The sequence below is a fragment of the Drosophila kikkawai genome, chromosome 2L, assembly GCF_030179895.1.
Source record: "Drosophila kikkawai strain 14028-0561.14 chromosome 2L, DkikHiC1v2, whole genome shotgun sequence".
Taxonomy (NCBI): Eukaryota; Metazoa; Arthropoda; class Insecta; order Diptera; family Drosophilidae; genus Drosophila; species Drosophila kikkawai.
This window is the reverse complement of record NC_091728.1, coordinates 10,423,789-10,430,240: the sequence shown is the minus strand read 5'-3', so window position 1 is coordinate 10,430,240 and position 6,452 is coordinate 10,423,789. Positions and strand designations below refer to the sequence as shown.

The 6,452-nt window shown below is 40.2% G+C and overlaps 1 long non-coding RNA gene across 2 annotated transcripts; it reads right to left on the bottom strand.

The window, feature by feature from the left end:
• LOC138929636 (uncharacterized) lies at positions 1-2,962 on the bottom strand. 2 transcript variants are annotated; one of them, XR_011445869.1, is made up of 3 exons: positions 2,660-2,962; positions 684-803; positions 1-621 (listed from the first exon to the last, which is right to left on the bottom strand). It is a non-coding gene; the product is annotated as an uncharacterized lncRNA (long non-coding RNA). The 2 variants fall into 2 exon arrangements; XR_011445868.1 differs by having other exon boundaries at positions 1-584.
• Between the last annotated feature and the right edge of the window lie 3,490 nt (positions 2,963-6,452).

The window sequence follows — 6,452 nt, the reverse complement described above, 5'->3', positions numbered from 1 at the left end:
ACAACACTAAAAAGAAGGCAAATTTTATTTGCATGCGGCTTTTCAATTCCTCCAAGGACATAAAACGCAGGCAGGGGAACCCTTTCGATGATGGAAAATAAAGTAGAGTTGTAAACCAGGAACAGAGCGAGCAAGCGAGAAGGATATACATAGGGAGGCGCGGCGTCTTAACAATTTCCTGCCAACTTCTGCTTCATTGCATATTTCCGTTTCCTCCGGACTCCGGCTATGGCTCCGGACTAGACTGCTCCCCAGGAATCTCTGGCACATATGGAAAAGCGTCGACAGCCGGCCTGGAAAAATTCTCTTTCTCTCCAGCCTTTTTCGCTCCTTTCTCTTTTACGATTTGCAATTATTTTTGCTCATTTCAGCAGAAGCAAACATGCCCACAATTCCTTGAGGGACAACTGGCAGACAGAGTCCCGAGTCCTGTCAACACAAATAGTGGCAATCGTCGTGACTCCTTCTTCGACAATTTACATAAGTTGATATTTTTCGAGTTGTTTCACTTCGACATCCCGCCAGCCAGACTTCGATTCCTTCGTGTTTTGTGTGCTCAGTTATTTGTCCGCCCGAGTAAAGTCCTTTTGACAAAAGACAGAAGGACGCGGGAGTTGGAGACTTACAACATGGAAAGCATTTTAGCTGCAGCAAATGCGATATCAGAGATCTGCTGCACTTACCGTCTCCTTCTGGTCCTTAATGCGTTCAGGATATCATCGCTTCGGGGAAGATGATGCGACGATTGTCTTTGGTAGTTTATTAATTCGAGGAAGGGGGCTAGAAGGCACTTGTCTGACAAACTGAAATGGATGAGACAATAAGTCAATGTTTAGGCTTTGGCAGATGAAAACAAAAGAGCAAATTAGAGAAGGAAAGCTTCAGTTTTCCAGAAATTCTAAGGCAGTTTCCGTCGTACTGATATAATTAGGGTACTTAAAAGAAAACTTTTGAAGATATTACAAGTTATCTAATAGGAATATAAAATAGCACCGTTATTTATATAATTAATTGATATATATATAAGAGGAAATCCAGTAAATTAACCTATGAATCCCTTCCCTTTTCTATTTTGATTACATTATCCTTTAATCCGCTAGAGTTCGCCTGATTAAATGGTAAAGTCCTGGAAGCTCTCCGCCCGTATACTCCCTGACATGGAGCTGTCAACATGTGGCGTTAACCCTCATGCCTGGCCAAAAACCTCACCCTAAATTGCCTTCGTAAAAAACAGGAGCTAGCAATTGGCAAATGAAAACTGAAACACAGGAAAAGTGCCAAAACATTTGCCTTTGAAGAGGCGACTCTGATCTCCTCCTCTTTCCTCGACTCGGGCGTGTGCGGAAAATCAAAATAAAACGCTTTTCGTTTCATTTGCAATGAAATTTTCGCAAGTGCTGCTGCTGCTGGGCCTGTCTTTGTTTTGTCTGCCCGTCCTGCCTGCCCGCCATTGAATCGAAATCGTTTTCCAATACACAGTATTGAATACAGTAGAGGGTTTTCCTCGGAGTTTCCCCGCCAGTTGCGGGGGCATTTTCTATGCACGTCATGTGGGCAATCAGCGCTCATGTCCATGGGTTACTTCTTTTTGGGCTTAGGTCCTGGTTTGGGGTCCTGTGTTTTTGCTTGCCCCGCCGTTTTCCGGGTTTCCCCGGTTGGGGAATATCTATTTTCAGTTTTATTTCTCACTCGGCTCATGAATATTTAACGGCCAACAATTGACTATGATTGTTATGTTTGTCGGTGCCTCGTGTTTTACAATTAGAAGGGATATAGGATTCGGAGCTCGAAGCGAGATTGATTTTCCCTTTAGCCTTTATATATTTTCATTTATCAATTTGCTTAACGCAAAAGCAAAGAAATTGCAATTTTAACGCATGACGGGGCATTCTCAATGCGCTCCAAGCCAAAAAAAAAAAATAAAAATATATATATAAGGGAAAAACTCAAAGCACTTGAGCCATTTTCTACTTCTCTACTTAGACAGCGTCGCGTAATCGAATATAAATTGAATTTTTTCACAACAAATGGATTTTCCTGAAGAGTTTTCCTTTGCCAGCTTACCTCTCGACTTCATTCAAATGAAATAAGCAAAAGATTAATATTATGCATTAATATTGGAGGAGAAAAGAAAGAGAAAAGTAGGAGCAAAGTCTCTCTGAAGCCATATAAATAAAATATAAAATATATCCTTGAGCAGTCGGGCTCGACTTCCTTTTTGGCAACATCTATTCTTCTATTGGCTTGTCTAACTTAATAATTAAATATTTTTGGCCAAGTTCCAGGCCTGTCAATTTTCGGATTTTATTGAAAAATGCTGCCAATGCAATTTTGTATAGCTTGTGGGGGTTTTTTTATATAAACACAAACAGCTTTTAATACTTGAAACTTATTTATGTTTAATCTTTAATATTCACAGAAATTTTCAGAATTTTTGTAGTAGTTCTCCCTATAGACTGCTTGTCTATATTCGGTTCAGTCCACTCACCTTAATAAAAGTATATATTTCGCAATTTTTCGCACGCACTTTCTACCAAATCCCCCTGTTCCCCTGTCTGATTGAATATTTTGTTCGTTTTCCATTTTAAGCTGTCTCCAGCACTTGTATATTTTTTCCCTGTATGGCGTCGTGTTTTGCACTTGATGCAGACATACGTACATATATTTTGCATTTATTGTGGCCAGACCTGGCGTAATGTATGCTCGTCACGTCTAGCCACTTGTGTCCTGAGCCCGAGTCCCCTAGTCCCCGCTTTTCCAAGTTTCCCCTTCCGACATTCACTTAGCGCTAGGACTGGGCTGAACCTCTTTTGCATATTGATATGGCCAAAGGCGAAATCCACTTGCTATCGCGTACATTTCCCAAACAAAATTAACATCTACTTATGTATAAATATTAGTAAATATTTCACACTCATCACTGGCATGTACACATTATTTAGTTAAATACAAAAATAGTTTAAACCCCGAGAGTTTGGCGTTAATTGCTTTGTATACTCCAAACATTTTTGGGGCACGTGCTCAAGTGCCCTGTCTAGACGAAAGAGTTCTCTTTCTCATTCAGGTAACAGCCGAAAACAAATTAAAACAAACAGAAACACATTTCGAAAAACTGACCAATCTCAAGCAAAAATTCTAAAAATGGCCCTTTTGAAATTTTGTTGCAAATCGTTTGCTCGTGTCCCATAAAAGTGCACATAAAATCAAAAAGTGGTGAAAAAACAAGGAGAAAAGGGGTTGAGCAGGGTCCGGGCCTCAAACCAATTTCAAAACATTTTCGCATGGCACGCTAAGCAATTAAAGGGGCCCATCCAAAACTCTAGCAATGCACTTAGAAAAATAAATGTAATACCAATTAATTATAATTAATACAAAATTTATAAATTGATGGAATGTTTATTCGAGCATCTAAATTAAAATTTGGTTTCATTGTAAATATAATTCCCAAGATTATTTTAAATCAAAGAAATGCCATTGATAAGATAATTAACATTTTTAAAAATGTTTTAAATTATAATAAAAATTAAAACTATTTTTTTCAACCCTAGGAAAGGATCTTCCCTTTACATAAATAAGAAACAAAGGCATTAAGTTATTTTTTCGTACACTATAAGACATATTCAGTGGCATTTTCTCTCCGTGTTGGTTGCATGTGGCAAACTTCTGGCTTCAAACTGGCGCCCAAATGGCGGACATGACGACGGCGGCGCCTCAATGTCAGGCCATTAAAGTTTAGTGGGCGATTTTGCATAGTCCTGCGTTGAGCCACCGAAAAAGGCGGAAAAAGGGAAGAAAACCGGGGAAAGGAAACGAACTAAGGCGGCAGCGCCAAAGTGCAGCAGACGTTTTGTTCCTGCCCCGCCCATCACCCACAGAGGCCGAAGGACAACCACCACCGCCCACCAAAAGCTTTGGCCGAAGCTCATCAAGCCGAAAAAGTTTTGCCAACGATAAATCATATTTTTTTCGGCTGCTTGTTAACTCGTTCGCTTAAATTAAGTTGAGCATTAAGGCGGCAAGGAGGCGAAAGGCGAGACCCAAAAATGGAACCTAAAATTTTATGTAATTTTAAGAATTTCCCGGAAACATTTTCCCTCCTCCAGAGGAAGGGGAAATGCGGCGTCGCGGCTGACAGCTAATGAAAATATTTGCCGGAAGAGGCGGGGCCAGCTGCTTGAGTGTCGGCTAATTAGCGTTTCTTGGTATTCAAACTAGAACTTTGCTTTATTTCAACTGCCGGGGGAAAGCTTTGAATAAATAAATTCAGCTAATTGTTAGAAGTGCAAATAAATACTGGTAATTGTTTAAACGAAGTAGGGAAAAGTGGTGTCAAAATGGAAAGAGTTAATCAAGGGAATGTTTAATTTTGAATATTATTATTCAAGTTAAAATCTGGTTTTCCTGAGCAAACTACTTGCATATTCCCCGAGTATCAGCTGTGATCAAACATCCTTCTGCGATTACCCCCTTGACATCCATCAAATCCTAGCTCGCCTCTCCCCTTTCTGTGCCATCCACTTCGTGTGATTACTCACAAAACAGAGCTCTGGGAGGATAACCTATACGCTTCCCACATCCTTTATTCCACCTCCCACCCTAATCACAACACCAGCAAGTCCCTGGACGCGGGCCGCTTGTTATTGTCATTGTTATCAACGCTGTCAAGCTGGAAATGGCGAATAGCTGCAGCAACAAGAACAACAACTGGGACAGGACATGCCGTGGATTCCCCGGTCCTTGGTCCTGTAGTGTCTCGTGTGGGCATATGTTAAACATTTTGACACTTTTGCGCACGAAAGCCTCCAACATCCGCCGAACTTTGACATTGTAATGGAACTTGATGAGGGTTCTCCTCCTGCCTCCATGGAATTCCTCCTCCATCACTCGAACTATTTTAAATGTCCAAATTCCCAAAAAACCGATGTCCCAGAATTTGTAACCATTTTGTGCGCCCTTGGTATTTGGACATTCGGATTGTGTAACTCTGCCACAATAATCAGCGAACTTAAATCAACAACTGACGCTATTTTAGATGGTGTTAACGGGAGGGAGAGCGGGCATTGAACCCACTAAACCACGTTAGTGGTTGGCACTCTGCTTTGCCGCGGTTGCTCTTCAATGATTTTGAGGATAGCGAAAAGGGGGTATCCTGTTATATTGAAACTTAATTAAGTGCCGAGCCAGGGTGCAGTGGAAAATTTAGCTGTTCCAACGAGTCCAAAAGGAAAATGGTTGTCCAGCGGTCAAGGGGCAAATGCTAACAGTTTTGGTATCTGTGGAGGCAGCTTTGTTGCTAGTTGATTTTTGTCATTAAATTGGTTAAATCATAGTAAATATGATTTCTAAATGCTGTGGAAAATGTATTCTTATATAAAAATACTTTTTAAATGTACCAAAAATATGTAAAGTTGAAAACCAAAATGATGGCAATCTATTTCTTGAAGAAACCCCTTCATTTAACTTTTAAAAACTACATTTTATTCTTAAAGAATATTTGTATAATTTCAATTTACCGTACTTCAAATTTTCCAGAGATATATATCAAAAACAATCTATTTATCTCACCCCACTCCGCGCCTCCTCATGGAGGCTCCCTGCAAATCCCTATGGCTTTATCTACATCTCTACCTGTTAGGCCCTTCTTCCGTTAATATTAAAATCCATTTTAAATGCACTTCGATAGGATCTTCCGTGGGTTTCCCCAATCTTTCAGTAAATATCACCTTGAATATGTAATAAAAAATTATGTAGAGACAGTTAATACCCGCGAGACAAAAGACGGCTGGCTTATCGGAATATATTCCCCTTGAACTCCTCCTTACTGGCAGCAAACAATTTCGGAATCGCTTCCTTTCGGCTGCCAGCGAACTTTTTGGGGGTAAGTCTCCCTCCCTTTCCAGCACTTTTCCCCTACCCGCACTGTGTCTGCCAATTTACGTTATCGTTTTCAAATTGAAAATTTGCGTAATCACATTTTAAGTGAAAATCGCTTTGCAAATGAAATTAAATCGATTTCTTTAAGGCGGCGTATAGGAGGAGAGATGCCAACACGCTTGTAAATATACATTATGGCTTTTCATTTCCGTTTCCGCTGTTTGGCAGCGAAGCTTTAAGCTCTGAAATATGCAGTTTCCCCCCTGCAATGTCGCGACGTTGCATCTCAAAGAGCCATCAACGTCATCAAATCGTTAGTCAAATACGGGTAGAAAAAAGATATAGCCAAGTTCTTTGCTCTTCTTTCAAGTCTCTCGTGGCAATAAAAATGATGAAGTACTGTGAGAGTTGCAAGTGCGAAAGAATAAGATGGAGAGAAAGAAATGATGAGTGAGAGCGAGAAAGTTGGAATTTCTGGCATTACTTGCATAGCTTTTGTCTTCCAACAGCGAATAGAAAGGGTAAACTTGAAATTCCGGGATGTCTGGCTATGTAAACTATATATATTTGTTTAAATG